Genomic DNA, 19,913 nt, shown 5'->3' with positions numbered 1-19,913 from the left:
GAGTGTTTATTTAAGAAAAGTGGCTGAATCTCAGTTAAAAATGGCAAGCTTTCTGACATTTGAACTTGTCCTATTACCATTTTGTTTTGAATCAGAAAGTCTGTACCATTATTTGTTGAATAGATGTAGTTTGCTCTAGTTGATTAAGCATCAATCAATTTATAATAAGGCTGAGTATACACAGTAATAACAAAGCAGCAATTTCACCATTCATAAATCCATTTTTGGCCACATGAGGTTTTCACCAGTAAGTGAACGGACACAGTAATTGTTCTCACAGCCTACTAGAGTTCATGTGGACCCTAAGAGATGACTTTAATAAGGAGAGACTCTGAGAGATTTGGGTACATAGCACACATTTAGTTTTGATATGCTACCATTATCACTACCTTCACTATAAAACATGTCCATGAACTTTTAACTGGGCCTCTGCCACTAAGCTTACAATTAGAAAATAAGAGTGGTAGGGGAAGCAACAACACCCTTCACTGTAACTACCACTCCTGCTGGCATGTAACTCTGCCATCAGAATGAAAAAAGAAAAGTTAAATTGCCTAGAACTGTTAGTGAGTGTTTCAGGACTTTTCATGCCTTTTTTTTTCCAATTCATTTTTACCAAGAGTATAAGTTCCTTTCACATCATCTCTGACTACATTGGTTGCCATGGTTTTCTAGCTTTCAATATCCCTGGAAACAAACAACCCATTAGATTTATGTCATTGTTAATTTGTCTCTTTGTATAAAACACATAGGTGATTTGTAGCTTGGAAATCAGCACTAGTCATCTCAAGTCTCCCTTTGCCAAAAGTTGGCACCAGAATGTCTTAACCATAGATAAAATAGCATGACTTCAATTTGAAGAGCCCATGAAAAGATAAGTACCGTTTTTAATTAGTATGTCAATTTTGCCTGCTTTTAGAGTTGCTAAAGACAGTTTATTAATCATTTATGCATTTTCAGTATTATCCTGTGTCCAAGCCTCCTTTTTTTTTAGGTAATGTGAAAATACAAATTATCCTAAATTTTCCAAAAAAATCACAAATTCCAAATTGATAGACTCCAAATTTCTTAAAAACATATTTACTTGAAAGTGATATTACAGCATTATCTGAGTGTTCTTTCTGGAGGTTCTAAACTGTTTTTACTCACAAATCTTCTGACACCAAATATGTGGGGGGTTTCCCCACACCAACCAATTCTCCAACTTCTCCAAAGACAATTGGGTGTCTACAATTCAATCCTGACACTAACTGCCCAGAGTTCAACAGACCCCACAGGCTAAGAGCTCCCTCCCACAAGACTACTCCCACTTCAGATGCCAACCACAAGCCCTGGCCTCTCAAACTTCTGACTGACCACCTATAAATCTGGGTTCTCATGATGGCCTCCTCAGATTTGATGATTTGCTAGAATGACTCACAGAACTCAGGAAAGGTTTACTTACTATTAGTGGTTTATTCTTAAAAATACAACTCAGATGGGGAAGGTATAGCTCTAAGTGGTAGAGCACATGCTTAGCATGCACGAGGAAATGGGTTCGATCCCCCGTACCTCCTCTAAAAAGAAGTAAGTAAATAAATAAACCTAATTACCTCCCCCTCCCAAAAAAATACAACTCAGAAACAGCCAAATGGAGAAGATACGTAGGGCAAGTTACAGGGTCAGGAGCACAGAGTTTCTGTACCCTGTCCAGGCAGGCCACCTCCCAGCACTTTTAAGTGTTCACTGCCCAGAAGCTCTCCAAACCCCATCTTTAGGACTTTTTATGGAGGGTTCATTAAGTAAGCATGATTAAATCCTCAGCTATTGATGATTAACTCAATCTCCAGACCTTCCCAGAGGTCAGAGGCTGAGGATGAAAGTTCCAACCCTCTTAGTCATGCACTGGTCTTTCCAGCAGCCAGCCTCATCCTGGAGCTAAGTGCCCCCAGCCACCAACAATCTCATCAGCATACAAAACATACCCAATCACACCAGAGAGTCCAAGGGTCTTAGAGGTTCTTGTGTCAAGAACTAAGGACTAAGGCCAAATGTTAAAACAAAAGATGCTCCTATCATCTCTATCACTCAGGAAACAACAAGAGAGTTGGGAGCTCTAGAACTGAGGACAAAGGCCAAATACATATTTCTTCCTATATCACAATATCACAAAGGCACATCAATTCTTTCAAGCCACGAAGAGAACCAGTCTACATCTGGTGGGTGTGAATCTCCCAATGACCTCAGCCCCATTCAGTTCAGGCCCAAAAGAGAAGTCAGTCTAGAAGAATATAAACAGCTTCATACCCACGAGCAAGAAAGAAAGTTGGTAAAAAGTTTATTATGTCCTAAGGGACCAGGTCCTATTTCCTGTGGAAGTTATCTTAAAAGCTCCTGAATCATGACTGACCGGACACTGTCCCCAGCCCCAGGCCCACTGTTACAATTAGGGTTAGAGTCAGAGTTCGTAATTTCCCTGTCTGTTTTACCTTACTCTGGCAATTGAAATTTACAATCATGTTTGGATTCTGAGTCATTCCCCTAGGAATGGAGTTACCGGACAACAACCTCAGGAGAATGACCAGACCCTCCGAAGTCCCTCCTGGCACCTAACGAGTCTGATCAGATAAAGAAGGTTGCACTGATAAAGAAGGTTGTGGGCTGATGACCCTCCAGACCACTGGATGGCCCCATGACACCGGACACACCCACCAAGATTCAGGAGGAAGCTTCACCAGAGACTCTTGTTGATCAATATCCCCTTTTACTCTCCAGTTTGTTCACTATATAATCACTAAGCCCCAACCCTAAGATGGGCTCTCAGCTTTGAAGGCACTAGTCTGCCAGCAGTCCCCTTTGCCTGGCAAAGGAATAAAGCTGCCTCTTTTCTTCTAAGCTCCAAGATCTTGTCTCTGGGTTATTTGGCTCATCAGAGACAGAGGCCAATCTTTTGGCAACAATATTCCCCTCTGATGTCATGGAGAACTGCTCCCTAAAATTTTAATGCTGGGAATTCCCATCCATCCACTCCTCCCTACCCCCACCATCTCTGGCTCAGCTGAACCTTGGCAGGTGATACTTGCCAGTAGCCTAGGGCAGAGGTCCTGTCTTATGCATTCTTGTATTGTCAGCACATACCACAGAGCCTGGGCAGAGGAAGCTCTCACTTGTGTTGAAATAAGAGGAACTGAAATATTTGTTAAATGAGTGATGTATGCACAGGCCTACAATTGTAACAACTTGAATGTAGCAAAAGTGAGATATTTAAGAGCGTAGGCCAACATGCCCATCCTAGCCTAAGCCCAGTCAGCCTGACAGAAGAAGGCAGGATAGCAGATCTGTGGAGAGTGGCCAAGAACCAGAACTAGGAAGGTCAGGACCACCTTGGCCACTGGTATGTCCAGGCAGCACTGAAGAGTCAAGGTCACACATTAGGATTCACTTCCTTCCCTTCTGGCTGTGGGATATAGACTTGATTTCCAATGCTCATTGTTTGATTAAGTTTATTCTTTGATTCAACATTCAACAGGCTCACTTACAAAACCCCTATGTGAGCAACACAAGGAAACAGAAGGCTTTCCAGAGCCTGCGATGCACGTTAGTCATAATACCAAGTCAAGTGGTCACGGCCACAAGAGGGAGATGAATGAAGGTCTACCTGGTAAGAGACCTGTTAATAATCATCTGATTATTACAGAGAAGCACTTTCTCACCTAATACATATATATCTGCACAGCAGAAAGGAATTATGAAGTGGTCCTCAGACTGCTCCTCAGACTGGTCCCCCTGCTTACAACACTGGTCTCTCCCCACTCCCCTTTCCTAATTCCACTTATCTTTAGGTATCAACTTAGAAGTCAGTTCCACCAGAACAACTTCTTTGATCCTTCCAAGGTCCCTACTACATGCTCCCAGACACAAATGACCTCCCTTATTAGAGCACTTACTACACTGTCTCCTAATTATTTGCTTAATTTTCTGTCCCCCTAATTGGATTAAATTCCACAAAGACAGAACTGCACATGGCTGGGTCACCCTGTATCTCTGCTCAGGGTTTGGTGCATGGTAGGCATGCAGTGAACGTTTTATATGGATTTCTTAGTCAGTCCACAAGTGCACATTTAAAGGGCCTCAGCAAAAATCAAAGTGGAATAACATGGAGTGGTCAAACTGCTCATCAGTCGAATTGGACATGAAAATAGACTAATGCAAATTTTCCCCCAAGTATATAATTCAAGGCTATAGGCCACACCCTCATTCCAGAAAGGGGTTCCCTTGTAATAGCAATAAGTCACTGCAGAAATGGAAGCTCCGAGAGCATTTGAAACCCCAAGTTATCCAACATTTGTTTGTTCCTATGACTGGTTTCACCAAAATACCTCTTAACAGAACTACTAATAAAGAGGAGAAATCATGCCCCATCTTTCCTCCCCTCCTGCCTCTGCTTTCTGGGCACCTTGAGAGCCAGCTGGCAATAGCCAGAAGAAGAATGAAGAATGAAGGGAGCGAATAATCCCTGCACTTCAACTTTCAGTTGTTACACACTGTCAGATTCTGACAAAGGGTCAGAATCGTGCCCAAGGCTTGAACAACCTGGGATGCCTGTTCCCAGGGCTCTGTATTCCCAGTCCTGGACCCCCTGCTCAGGAAGCATCCCCATACAGCCTGTCTACCTAAGAACCAGGCTACCAGAGGTGGCTGGGTCCAACACCCATCAGCATCACTGAGTGTCATACACACCTGGACACTGCTGAATGTGACCCTGAGTAGCCATATTACCACTGGGATGCAAAAAGCAAGCTGTGCTGCACTTTTCAATGGAAATGCTCCTATTTGATCTGTATCTGTACAGACTGCTTTTTCTACAAGCCTGTCACTGTATGTGATGTCTCTATTACACACACACAGCCTCTGGCACCATGGACGAGGTTTAATCCCTGCCCAAAATCAAAATGTGCCAGAGCAGATCAAAATACGAAGCAGTGCTTAAGTCGAGGTGAAGAGCAATTCACAGGTACAGACATCTAACTTAACTCTTCCTTTGCTTCTACGGCTAATTTTCAATTGTACTGTAGCTATCTAATTGGATGCCACATCACCACCCTCTCCTCCCTGCTCCTCAAAGCCATTATCAACACCTAGAATCACCAGATTCTACATCACACAATGCTAGTCATTGGATTCTAGAAGAGAGGCAATGCAAACACCACAGGGTATCTTCCATTTCCAAACAGAGCCCAGAGAAAGCATCGTTCCACCATCAGGCACTCCCCACGATCCCGAGGTGGTTCATATGCAACCCAGTTGGAAAGTGGCACTTTCCAGTCTAGAGCAGCTGCTCCACTGAAATTCCCCCCGAGAAGGTTGCCTTGGCTGAAAGCCAATTTTTTATGGCAATGCCCACAGATTAATAAAACCTGTGCAAGGAGACAGTCCTCCAAATAATCAGCGTTCCTATTCCAGATCTTGGGAAGTCATGCCTGATCCAAGCCCGTCTGCAAACTTGGCTCCTTCACCAGCCCAGGTGCGAGTAAGTAAGGTCTTCTGTTATAAATTTCAAGTGCCTTTCTTAAAGCACAGGTAAGAAACATGGGACAGAGTAACTTGTCCTAGCTCTTACCAGGATGCAAACGTGCTTCTCCCTCTGACCCAGAAAGCATCCATGGAGTGGCCATAAAGCTCCCAATTAACATAAGTCCACAGTAGGAGGAGGGTGGGAGCAAGGACAGACGTTACAGCCGCTTGAGCCCGTATTTGAGGAGGCGTGAGAAAGAGGACTGGTAACAGACCTTGCTGGGATTGATTCTTACAGCTGTTTAAAGAATGATGCGGTTCTCATTACAAAAGTAATCAGTGTTCACTGTAGAAATACAGACAAGCATGGCAAGAAAGGTAAATTAGCAGTAATCCACTTTCCAAAAGTAAGCACTGTTAAGATTTTAGTGCAATTCCTCCATTCCATGTTAGTGTGTGTATATTTTTTGTTGTGAGTACTATTTTGTAACTGACATATTTACTTATAAAATTGTTATATAAATATTTGTGTACATTTTTTAAAGGCCACATGTATGAGTACTAAAAAATAGCTGACATTTATTGAGCCAGGAATCTTACTGCATTAAAGGTAAACTGAGGCACAATAGACATTTTAAGAGTTGAACAAAAGTCTATTCAAATTCCGCAGCGCCAACCTGAAAGTAGTTAGCAGCGTTCCACTAACAGGAGCTCGGGGAGAAGCAAATAAAGTGCTGAAGCGAAGTAAGAAAATTATTGATTGGCTGAAGCTTACAGCCTAGCTGGCTATCTGTGACTGGTTTCCCTCAGCATTTTGATTTCATAACTTTGAGGCATTTACAGGCTTAGACTTTGATTTGCTTACATAGGCACAACGGCACTAGAGCCAGGTCAGCTGAACGGCCTCCTTCTTTAATTAATTTAGCATTCTCTTACACTTCACAAAGGCTCTCTGAGTTAGATATACTACATTTCACCCTTTTATAAAAGAGGAAACAGAGATGTAGAGATAAGCTCTGATGCCCCATCAGCTCCTCCTTCTCCCCTATACCATCCTCGCAGCAACAGTGTGAAAAGACAGTTTCCAGGTGCCTTCTCAACTCTCTGAACACCAGCTAGAACAGACCAGAAACAACAGGTCACCACAAAGGTCTTCCAAGGCCATCTCTGCCAGCGCAGAGCAGGTAAGTCTGCCACACAGACCTCGGGCTACCAACTTCTGCCCCCTGACACTTTCCTGCCCTGCTTCCACCCTGGGTTGGACCAGGACTCAGTTTTATTATGAATTTGGGAGACACAGGGCACCATTTTCTGTGCAGTGTTCCCTCTGTATCATTTTGAAGCCAGAGTTCATGCCCTTGCCAGGACCAGAAATCACATTCACCATATCTTCTCTTGTTTGTACCACCTCTTAATAAACAAGTGATTGAATCTTGTTCTCTCCTGCATTTTGTCTCTTGTTCTGAATTATTTTTCACACTGTTTTAGTTACTGCTTCTGTCTTTGTAAGACAGTATTTGTTCTCCATTCTTCTCTTGTTCCCTTTGTTCAATGCTCCTCTCCCACACCCCAACCTGGTCTCCTCCACTAACTCGTGGGTTCTGGGCTTCACTTTCTGTAGATATTATTCTGGTAGAGAAGCTTCCCTTCCTTTTCCCCTGGGTCTAACATGATCATTCAAGGCTGCTTCTGGCACACGAAGGAGTCAATGGCACCAAAATTGACAAATCCCAGCTTCATATAATAAAGAGACAGAAACCGTCTCATCCCATACCTAGCTGCTGCCACACACAAGCACTTTGTGTTTCTCTGCACTCTTCCTTGGTGATTTCCAGCTCCCACAGTTCCTCATACAACCAAAACCTCCATGATGTTGCTAATGCTACAGGTACCACCTGGAGGCAGCTCTCTTTAGCTTTCTGACAAAGGCCGAGGTGTTCCGGAGACATTTCACTGCAATCCAACCTGCTACCTAGAAACCAGGCTGCCTAATATCACTTGTCACCAATAAGTCAGGGTTAGGAGTCAGAATACTGCAAGCAGTTTAGGGTGAGGTGGGAGAGGGGAGCAGTCTGAAATGCGATTCATTTTGCTTCTGGGCTGGCTGTCCAGTAAGACTTTAAGGAAGCATTTGTTTTTCAGTCTGATTATATTCCCATATCCCTCCAGTGTCTCCAGCACCTCCTTTTTCTTCTCTGTGCCCTGCTGACCCCCTAGTTTGCACACAGACACACACACACATGAAAATAGACACCCAAGATTCCAAGGTTTTTGAAACGTACTCACTGATAGGAATTAAGTGCTGATTATAACAAGTCTTTCTGTGTATTTTTTTTTCATTTTACCATCATAGAAAATAAAGAAGAGAATTAAAGATAGGTGGCACAGATCATGAGGACAAACATATCTGCTGAGACCTGACCACTGAACATCTCCTCAGAGGACTGGGCAGGGCAGCCCTGATGAGACTGGTCCCCACAGGGTGGCTGCTTTAGGGTCCCAAGTTGTTGGCAGCACCACCTGAAAACAATGCACAAACCCAGACATTGTGCTGTGGCTACCCGCTGGGTGTGTTTTCTAGAAGCAGAGCCAATCCTGACCCATCCTCTAAGGGTAACACTGGAGGGCTATCGCACAGACAAAGGTGTTGCACTCAGGAGTAAAGGGGCTCCCGTTCGAACAGCGTAAGATCAAAAGCGTGTGGCTGCTTTATCTCAACTCAGTCTCTCACTGGAAGCTAAATGGCAGGGGTGCAACTCTGCTTTGCACTGAGCTAGGAAAGAGCTGGAGAGATTTTCTCAGGGATGACAGAAGCATGCAAAAATATGTCAGGATACACATATCTTACTTAAGACTGAGTGCACAGGATTAAGACAAAAGTCTATGGAAAAATGAGAAGAATCATTGATTTGGGATGATCTCAAGCAGGTAGGAGTGAGAATCAAGGTTTTAAATAGCTGCCACCAGCTATAAAAATAAGTGAACTGTAAATTCTTCTGACTGGAGGTTTCCTAAAACAGCCAAGATAGAAATATTCCTAAAATCCAAATGAAGGGAAAGTCACTCAAATAAATACTTTTTAAGGTAATCGATGCATTAAGAGGAAGCATTTGCAGACGAAAAGCCACATAATACACAGAGGTTGCATCCTGACAGGATAGTTGTTAAAAGAATCCATTTGTGGATTTCAATATTCAGGGTCAGTAATTTCTCAGAAAAAAGGTTAATGGAAACAAAACAGAATTCAGAGCACATTCTCCCAACCAGATGTAGAAATATAAGCAAAAATACACCCTTAGCATATCGTCAGCTTATAGAATGCAAAATTGTTGCAACATTCTATTTAGTAGAATTTGTCATCAATACAATGGAGAACAGAGGGAGGCCAGATGTTGGGGGGCATTTGTGTGATTGGGCAGGGGAACTAAATGACCTCTGGTCACTTCTAGCCTGAGGCTGCAATGATTCAATATCTGAAGGCAGAAAGGATGGATGGGAATAAACCAAGTGGTGACTGGATGGACCAGAAGAAATTTTCTCAAATCAGCTTCTAGTCCCAGAAGCTGCTCTGAAAATATTAGAAATATGTCACAGACTCAGAGAAATTATAGTAAGTTGACCAAGAATGAAGCCATAAAAGCTAATGGCTGTGGTCTAATCTTCCTTCCTGGAAAGAGGAAAATCTGAAATGGGCAGCAATTGTTAGAAAGGTTGGGACAGTGGGAGTCTGGTCTGGGTTTCAGGGTCTAGAGCAGCAATGTCCTTTGGAACATCACAGCCAGAGCAAGAGAAGGATCAAGATAAGGAAGATGTCAAGAGAGTGTCCAGAAACTCAGACAGGACCCAGGAACTTTGTATGAGAGGTTTGGAACTGGATGAATGAGCAAACTTGAGGCTGAAGGGAATCCTTTTGGAAGGGGACGTCAAAGCTATCCCAGTTCAAATGACTTTTGAAAAATACACTGCTGCATGTAAAAGACCACAAAGATAACCACACAAGCCAGACACAGCAAGTAGCGTGTGTCCTTTGGCTGAGGGTGGTGCATGGTCCAGGCAGGTCATGAATGGGTTTTATCAAGGCCTCACTCTCTTGACTCAGAGCTAGTGTTGTGCATGTAACACATTATTTACTCTTCACAGCAACTCTCCATCCTTATCAAACCTCTCAGTTAGAGAAATAGTATTAATGGAGGATTGGTAGATTGTAAATTGTTTATGTCAATTAAACTAGACAATGAGGGAGCTATACTACAAGGAATGTCTGGAGTTACATGATGCTTTCCCACCCTTCTCTACCTCCAGCTCTAACTGAACAGCACTGTGGTACCACCCACCAGCTGACACTGAATGAAGCAGTCATGTGAAAAGTATCATTGTGCTTAATGTAAGAATAATACCTATTACATTACACAGTATCCTCTTCGTGAGTCCTCAGGTGACATAATTCCTGATCTTAGTGCCATTATAACTAAGAATTATTATGGCTCTCCTAGCACTTGGCATGTGTTATGTTGTAGACACTAGATTATGCAACTGATCCTGTTTCCTTACTAGCACTGGCTGCTAGGAAGCTCCAGGCCAGATTTGTGACCCAACTCAAGACATGCTATTACCCTCACTTCACTCCATTCTTCCTTGATTCACTTTTGAAATTAGTTATGTTTTATCTTTTTTATCCTACAAAATTGTGTATATTGTTTAAAATCCTTTGTGTACAAGATCAGGTATAAACACATAGATACACACATTTATATGTACAGATCTAAAAGTGCTACAGCCAAATTATAAAAATGGTGCAGGTACTAAGCTTTTCTTTCATGTAGATAAAATTGTCCTCTGTTAAAATTATGTCTTATTAAAATTTATAAGTAACCCACTTTTCCTGTTTCACATTTTTATTGAGGAAATCCATTTTCAACTTCCCAGAAACCTGTATTTCTTTAGTCCTCCTGGAGGAAACAAGCATTCTAATTTATATGGAACAACTTCTCCATCTATTAGCACAATTTAACATTGGAAATAGTATCTCAAAATCAAATGTTCCCTTGTTATCCTATGGAAATTTTTCCCCCACTAAGAATCTCAAAAAGTTGCCACTGTCAGTAATTAAATGCATCTCCCCTGTTTTAAGCTCTTTGCCTTTAGGAGCTAATAAACCCATGGAAATTAAATTTATGGCACTATCACTGGGCTGAGAGGCTTCCTGGACCACAATCCCTATCTCCTAAAGGAAGTCAAGCTAAATTTTCCAGAATAAGATATAAAAGAATGAAGAAGTATTATGTATAGACTTAATCTAAACCAAATTAGGATGTGATAATTATTTTTAAAATGTATTTAAAGACAGTGAAATACTGGACATGACAACATTTCAATCCTCATTTGTTTGTTAGTTTTTCTCTTGCAGAAGCAGGTAATTAGGTTTATTTTTTAGTGGAGGTACTGGGGATCGAACCCAGGACCTCATGCATGCTGAGCACTCACCCTACCACTGAGCTATACCCTGCCTGCCCCCACCATTTGTTACAGCTTGTAAGTGACAAAACACATGGACATCTAAAAGGGTCAGTGAATTTTATAAGTATGAATCATAAACTAATCCTGAATATTGAGACAGAACCAGTCTTACCATTCCTCACCCACCAACAAATCTCCAACTTCAAATGTCATTCCCTGAAGCTAACAAAGCAATCCCACTTTCTCATAAATAAAATACCTCATCCTTAAATTTTTTATACATAAGATGTTTTCAAAATGCCTGTGATGTTGCAATCCCTATATGACTATACAGCTGCACTGAATTTATTTGTAGGTACATCTCTTATATTATTACTCTGTAGATCTGAGCTTAAAAGCCAACCCTTCCACTTATATAAGTTGTGCAGCCTTGAGCAAGTTACTTTACCTTTGGAACCTTCTTTCCTCATGTATACATGAAAATAATACTAATTAACTTGTAGGACTATTGTGAGGATTTAATAAAATATTTTTGAAATACCTAGAACTCAGTAAAAATACAATAAATATTAGATTTTAGTAATAGTTATAATTGTTGTAAAAAAAAAAAAAGCTTTGTTAGGTTTTTCCCATCAGTCCCTTCACCTCTCAATCCTTCAGAAATTTAATCTCTGGCCTGAAGAAAGATTTTAAGAGGACCTAAAAGCAGAAAGGTTCATAAACAACAAGAAATAAGACACTTAATGAAACCTCTGAAATTTCAGACAGAAAGAAGAAAACGGGATGAAAAGAAAAAATAATAAGGATTCGAACAGAAGTCAATGAAATTAAAAATAGTAAGTCAATAGAGAAAATCAACAAAATGCAAAGTTGGTCCTCTGGAAAAAAAAAATCAATAAAATTTTGATAAGCCTCTAACCAGACTAAATAAGCAAAAAGGAGAGAAGACATAAATTACCAATATCAGAAATGAAAGAGGGGACATCACTATAGCTCTCATGGACACTGAAAACATAATAAAGGAATACTATGAACCTCTATGTCCACAAATTTGATAACCTACATGATACAAACCAATTCTGCAAATGACAATATCTGCCAAAACTCACACAAAAAGAAGTATACAACCTGAACATGCCTACAAAGGAAAGTAAACACATAATTAATAACCTTCCAAAACAGAAAGCGTAAGACTCAGATGCGTTCACTGGTGAATTCCACTGAACATTTAAGGAAGAAATTTTCCCAATTGTCTACAATCTCTTTCATAAGATAAAAGCAGAGGAAATACTTCCTAACTCATTCTACAAGGCCAGCATTATCCTAAAAGAAAACCAGACAAAGACATTCAAGAAAACTACAGATCAATATCTCTCATGAACATAGATGCAAAAATCCTCAACAAAATATTAGCAAATGAAACTCAACAATGCATTAAAGAAAAAGAAGTGGTACACCACAACCAAGTGAGAACTACCCCAGGTATGCACAGCTTGTTCAGCATTTGAAAATCAGTGAATGCAACCCATCACATCAACAGACTAAAGAAGAAAAATCACATGAGCATATCAACATATGAAAACAAAGCATTTTTTCACAAAGCAAAGTCCAACACTCATTCAGGATAAAAACTCTTAGCAAATAAGGAACAGACAGGAACTTCCTCAAGTTGATGAAGAGCATCTACAGAAAAGCCTATAGCTAACCTAAAACTTAATAATGAAAAACTCAAAGATTTCCCCCTAAGATTAGGAACATGATAAGGATGTCCCTCCTCCACTGCTTTTAACACCTTATTGGAAGTTTTAGCTAATTCAATAAGACAAGGAAAGGAAATAAAAGGCATACAGATTGGGAAGGAAGAAGTAAAACTCTCTGCTGAAGACAGGACTGTCTATGCAGAAAACCCAGAAGAACCAACAACAACAAAAGAAATTCTAACACTAATAAGCCATAACAGCAAAGTTGCAGGAAACAAAACTAAAATATAGAAGTCAATCAATTCCCTATATACCAGCAATGAACAAGTGGAATTTGAAATTTAAAACAAATTACTATTTACATTAACACCCAAAAAAAATGAAATGCCTAGGTTTAAATCTAAGAAAATATGAACAGTGATGAAAGAAATTAAAGAAGAACAAAATAAATGGAGAGATATTCCATGTTCATGGGTAGTAAGATTCAATATTGTCAAAGTGTCAATCTTTCCCAACTTGATCTATAGATTCAACACAATCCCAGTCAAAATCTTAGCAAGACATTTTGTGGCTATCAAGAAGCTGATTTTAAAGTTAATACAGAGGGACAAAAGACTCAATAATAGCCAATTCAGTATTAAAGGACTGACTACTTGACTACTTGACTACTTGACTTCAAGACTTGCTATGAAACTACAGTAATCAAGACAGTATGGTAGTAGTGAAAGAATAGACAAATAGATCAATTGAACAGAACAGAGAAACCAGAAATAGACCCATATAAATATAGTCAATTGATATTTGACAAAGGAACAAAGGCAATACAGTAGAGCAAAGATAGTCTTTCAACAAATGGTGCTGAAACAGCTAGATATTCAAAAGCAGAAAAAAAAATCTAGCACAGACCCTTCACAAAAATTAATTCAAAATGGATCACAGACCTAAATGTTAAATAAAAGCTATAAAACTCCTAGAAGATAACATAGGAGAAAACCTAGATGACCTTAACCATGGCAATGACTTTTTACATACAAAACACTAAAGGCCTGATCCATGAAAGAAAGAATTGAGAAGCTGGACTTCATTCAAATTAAAAACTTTTGCTCTGTAAAAGTTAATGTCAAGAAAATGAGAAGACAAGCCACACACTAAGAGAAAATATTTGCAAAAGACACATCTGACAAAGGACTGTAATCCAAAATACACAAGGAATACTTAAAACTCAACAATAAGAAAACAATAAGAAACAATCTGATTAAAAATGGGCAAAAGACCTGAACAGACACATCACCAAAGAAGATATACAGATGGCAAGTAAACACATGAAAAGATGTTCAATATCATAGGTCACTAGGGAATTGCAAACTTAACAAAAAATGAGATACCACTATATACCTTTTAAAATGACTACAATCTAGAACACAAACAACATCAAATGCTGGAGAGGATGTGGAGCAATAGAAACTACTATCGACCGTGGGTAGGATTGTAAAATGCTACAGCCACTTTGGAAGCCAATTGGCAATTTCTTACAAAACTAAACATATTATCACACAATTCAGCAACTGCACTCCTTGATATTTACCCAAATGAATTAAAAACTTATGTCCACACAAAAACTTGCATGCAGATGTTTAAAGCAGCTTTAGTCGTTACTGCCAAAACTTAGAAGTAACCAAGTTATCCTTAAATAAACTATGGTATTCCAGACAATAGAATGTTACTCAGCACAAAAAAGAAATGAGCTTTAGAACCATGAGAAGACATGGAAGAATCTTTAATACAAATTAGTTAGTGAAACAGTGAGTACAGAGGGTACCTAGGAACTCTGTACCTCCCACTCAATTTTGCTGTGAACCTAAAGTGGCTCTAAAAAATAAAGTGTTCATTTCTTTTTAAGTTCCTGGTAGTTTCTCTGACAGGTAATAATAAAATATAAAAGATACTTTCATATGTGTTATGTGCTGTCAAGGAAGTAAAGAGGGATGTGACAGAATGTGACAGGTGGGGGGGGAATCTCAGTTTTTTTCTTTCTTGCTTTGTGCCTTTAGTGTCATGTCTATGAAATCTATGCCTAACCCACATAAATATTTTCTCCTATGTTTTCCTCTGAAACTTTTACAGTCTTTTTAGATTTAAGGATATGATCTATTTTGAGTAATTTTTACTATGATTTGAGGTATGGGTTGAAGTTGATTTTCTTATATATGGATATCTAATTATTCTTACCTTTTTTCCAATAAATTGCACTTGCATCTTTGTTGAAAATCAATTGTCTTTGAAAAAAGATACATAAATATATGTATATGCATGTCTATTTCCAGACTCTCTAGCCTCTTGCACTGATTTACATGTCTGTTCTTTTGCCAGTACTACATTATCTTAATTAAAATATTTTCAGAATAAATCTTGAAATCAGGCACAGTGAATGCTTCAGCTTGATTCTTCTTTTTCAAAATGTTATAGATATTCTATTTCATTTGCTTTTTCATCATAGAAAATTTTAGAATCAGCTTATCAACTTCTACAAAACAAAATTCCTGCTGGATTTGATTGGTACTGCATCAAATCTACAGTTCAAATTGGAAAGAACTGACATCCTAACCGGTTATATTGAGACTTCAAATCCATGAACACTGTATGGCTCTCCATTTACTGAGTTACGCCTTGATTTCATTCATCAGTGTTTTGTAGTTTTCAGCATACAGATCCCACATGTATTTTTTGAGATTTATGCCTAAGTATTACATAATTTTGTGCTATTATAAGTAGTACTGATCTTTAACTTTAATTCCCAATTGTTTGTTGCTAATATGTAAAAATACAACAGAATTTTATATATTGACCTGGTATCCTAAAATCCTGCTAAACTTATTTGTTCTACTAATCTTTTTGTAAATTCTTTAGGATTCTCCTCATAGTCATTCATGTCACCTACAAATAGAATACAGCTATTTCTTTCCAGATTGCATGCCTCTTTCCTGGCTTATTTCACTGGCTTGGATCTGTAACAAAACTGAATAGAAGTAATGACATTAGACATCCTTGTCTTGTTTCTGTTCTTACAGGGAAAGCAGTCTTTTGTCATTAAGCATGATGTTAGCTGTAGGTTTGTTGAACCTGCCCTTTATCAGGCTGAGGAAGTTCCCTTCTGTTCCTTGTTTGCTGAAATTTTTATTATGAATGGATGTTGAATTTTTTCAGATGATTTTTCTCCATCTATTGAGGCAAATATAGTTTTTCTCAGTCTGTTGATACAGTGAATTACAGTGGTTAATCTTCAAATGTTGATCACCTTTGCTTTTCTAAGATAAATATCTTTTTTTCAGGATATACAGTCCTTTTTATATATTGATAAATTTGACTGACTAATATTTTGTTGAGGATTTACCTGTTCTGAACATTTCATACAAATGGAATCACACAATATGTGGTCTTTTGTCACTGGCTTCTTTCATTTAGCATGACGTTTTCGAGATTCATCCACAGTATAACATGTATCAATGCTTCATTCCTTTTTATTTTCCAAACAATATCCCATTAAATGGATATATCACTTTTTGTTTATACATTAATCAGTTGATGGACATTTGTGTTGTTTCTACTTTTGGCCACCATAAATAATGCTTCCATAAACATTCATGTGTAAATTTTTATATAGACATATGTTTTCATTTCATATCTCTTGGGTAAATACCTTGCAGCAAAACTACTGGGTCATAATGGTAAGTATGTCTAATATTTTGAGAAATTTCCAAACTGTTTTCAAGGTGTTTGCACTACTGTATACTCCCACCAGCAATGTATGAAGGTTCCAATTTCTCCACATCCACATCAATACTTGTTATTGTCTGTATTTTTAAAGTATGGTTGGTTTTTAAATGTTTCTGCTTTAAATGCCATATATTTATACCATGCAGCCCCATTTATTTCCAAGAGAATCTTTTATATGGTTTGTTTAATTATAGCAAGGTCAATAAACACATAATCAGTTAGTGAAATAGTATAAAATTCAAATATAAATGTCTATAATTGGTGTTAAATAAATAAAATTTTCCACTCCAAAATGGTTTTTAAAAATAATCTCAAGGGTTGAGATCAGTGGGTCACTGGAGAACATCTTCCTGATGAACTAGTCAGATCCAAATTCATGATGACAAAAAATAAATTTTCCAACCCTGATTAATATTTATACTTTTTTCTCAAAGAGCTAAATAATGTTTTCTAGCTGTATCAAGGTATAATTGACAAATAAAAATTGTATCTATTTAAGTTATACAGTGAGATGATCTGACATATGTATATAGAGAAATTATTACCATTATTACCACAATCAAGTTAATTAACACATCTAACACCACGTAGTTACTCTTTTTTTTGTGTGGTGAAAACACTTAAGACCTACTCTTAGCAAATAAAACAATAAGACATTGATTAAACAAACTAAAGAAGACATAAATAAATGGGAAAATATCCCACATCTATGTATTGGAAGAATTAATACTGTTAAAATGTCCGTACTACCAAAAGTAAGCCATAGATTCAATACAATCCTCATCAAAATTCCAATGGCATTTTTCACAGAAATGGAAAAAGCAATTCTAAAATTAACATGGAACCACAAAAAACTCCAAATAGCCAAAGCAATCTTGAGAAAGAACAATGCTGGAGGTATCATATTTCCTGATTTCAAACTATATTACAAAGCTATAGTAATCTAAACAGTATGGTACTGCCTAATATTACACTTTGAAAATATCAAGTGTTTAGCTTTGCCCTCATCTCCTTAATAGCATAAAACAAACCATCTCAGTGCTTTACATATTCAAATCACCCATGTCAACAATTATTTTTCTCCCCAAGATTCCTGCTATTGAAATGTGTGGCTTCTGGTTTCAACTATAATTTTGATCAAAGCTATATCAGGAATATTTTGGTCTTATAATTACATTTACAAATTAATATTTAAGAAATATACATTTTTAACAAATACTGATTATCAATTTCTCCCATCAAGTTAACACACACACAAAAATGATAACATCAAGCATTGTGAAGGATCAAAAGACAGTTATTCTGCCTCAAAAGGTGGAAATTTAAACTAATACAAGTTTTCCAGAGGATAATATGGAAACATATTTTTTAAATTTTAAGAATGTGTATACCCTTCAGCCCAACTATTCTTCTAGGAATTTGTGCAAAGGAAATCATTACAAATGTAGTCAAAATTTTATGCATAAGGGGGATATAGCTCAGTAGTAGAGTGCATGCTTAGCATGCACAAGGTCCTGGGTTCAACCCCAGTATCTCTATGAAAAAAAATTTTATGCATAAAAATGTTCATCTTTATAAAAGGAAAATAAGGAAATTATTACATAGCTAAAGATGGGGGATGCTCAATTGTTAAATAAAATACAATCTATTTGTGTGATGCACTATTATGCAGGAGTACAAAAATCATGTTTTCAATTAACTTTTAATGGCCCTAGAAAATTTTTTGTCATTGTGTTTTGACAAAAATGCAATACATAAAACTTCCTGTTATGTGTTGCCCGCTTATTGAGATAAGACAGAGACCAACAGAACAAAATACATTACCAGTGATAAGTTATTCATGGGTGGTGGAGATTATGGGCAGTTTTTATGGAGTGTGTGTGTGTGTGTGTGTGTGCACGCATACATGTGCACATGGGTATATTTTCAGTTTTCTGCAGTGAACGTGTTTTACTTTTATAATGATAATTAAAGTAATGTAGAGAAATGTTCTTAATTTCACCTCTGTCTAAAATCACTTTTTTATTTTACTGCACAGCCATAAATGTCTTCTTCAAGAATACCTCATTTTGCTTTCTCCAAAAGCTGCAAAAACAACTTAGATAATGAGCAGTTTATCTGCAGTAATAACATATTGGCTCCACTTAGGGAACCAGCTCACAGAACTTTTCCCTATGGCAAAACAGAAATGTCATACACGGAGGCATTACACTGTTTATGCTAACTCTGGCATTTTACATGCTTGAGCTCATTATTATTCTCATTAATTTTGTGATTGTTAATAGCCCTGCTATTTATATGGTGACTTAACCTTTACAGATTTCAATCAAAGATTTCAAAACTCAGCGGAGAATATGTCTAGAATGTAAGAGGATGTATCTGTGAGTGATTTTCCCCAGTAGGGAGCATATTTAGATCTTCGATATACTTAAATGACTGGGACACCTAGCTAGAGAGAAGTCAAGAAACAATTATTTTCATCAGCAAAGATACAAAATTTTTAAATGATTAGTTGATTTTCGTAAAAATATATATGAATGTTGAAATTACATGTGAAATGAAAACAACCTACAAGGCTATTTTCTAGATGTTCACTTTTATATAGCTAATCTTAAAATAAGCAAGGAAAAAAACCTTTTTTTAACAAAGATCCTTATTTTACAGCAAAAGCTGTTCTAGGCTTAAATCTGAGCAGGATAAATTTTAAATTTCCAAGGGATAAAAATACAGAAGATTCCACTGTTCACTTTTGCCTACAGGCCATCTTGCATAATCATTTTATCCTTGGTCACAGAGCTATCCATTAGTCTGTGACATCAGTTATGTTTCTGTAGAGTTGTGAAGTGTTTTACAAGCATCATTAAAGCCATTATGTATAATAAGCCTAAAAGCAGTAAGAACTATTATATCTTCCATCTTTTCCTATACTTTACAATAGTTTATAAAGCATGATAATTATCCATTGTTTAAAAGAACCAGCTGATGGTAAAAATCTACAAGTCTGACAAAATATCCTGTTGCTGGTGCCATGGTGAAAAGGCACTTGGTTGTGGAGATGCTTCACAGTTCTACCACACCTACGGAGATGCTACCTGCGGGGTTTTTTAATTGCTTCCTCTCAGCTCCAAATCCATCCTTTTTGCACTGTGTTTTGATGATGGGGCGGGGACTCTCAGACCACCTTTCTGCTTGGTTGGGTGGTTCTAAGTTGGGATGTGTTACTAGGGGCACCAGAGGGAGGACAAAAAGACATGCTCCTTCCTGTCTGTTTCCTGGGGGCTTCCTGCCTGCTTGCAGCTCCCGGGAGTCAGCCCTGCAGTGCTTCACCCTGCGGGAGCAGTATCTGTCCAGGGCACCAGCCAAATTCAGTCTTCAGTGTCCTAAACACGTGGAAACCCCTGTCTCCCACAGAGAGAGCAGGATCAGCTGGCTCTCTCCTCCTTCAAGGTCTGGGTCCCAGGCCCACAGGGCTCCCCATTTCAAACTCAG

The 19,913-nt window shown here is 38.3% G+C and overlaps 1 long non-coding RNA gene across 5 annotated transcripts in view; it reads right to left on the bottom strand.

The window, feature by feature from the left end:
• The window catches only part of LOC141577436 (uncharacterized), a 686,006-nt gene that overhangs the window by 658,223 nt on the left and 7,870 nt on the right, over positions 1-19,913 (bottom strand). The window lies entirely within an intron of this gene.

Source organism: Camelus bactrianus, chromosome 4 (assembly GCF_048773025.1).
Source record: "Camelus bactrianus isolate YW-2024 breed Bactrian camel chromosome 4, ASM4877302v1, whole genome shotgun sequence".
Taxonomy (NCBI): Eukaryota; Metazoa; Chordata; class Mammalia; order Artiodactyla; family Camelidae; genus Camelus; species Camelus bactrianus.
Note: the sequence above shows the minus strand (reverse complement) of the source record. Positions and strands in the feature narration are given on the sequence as shown.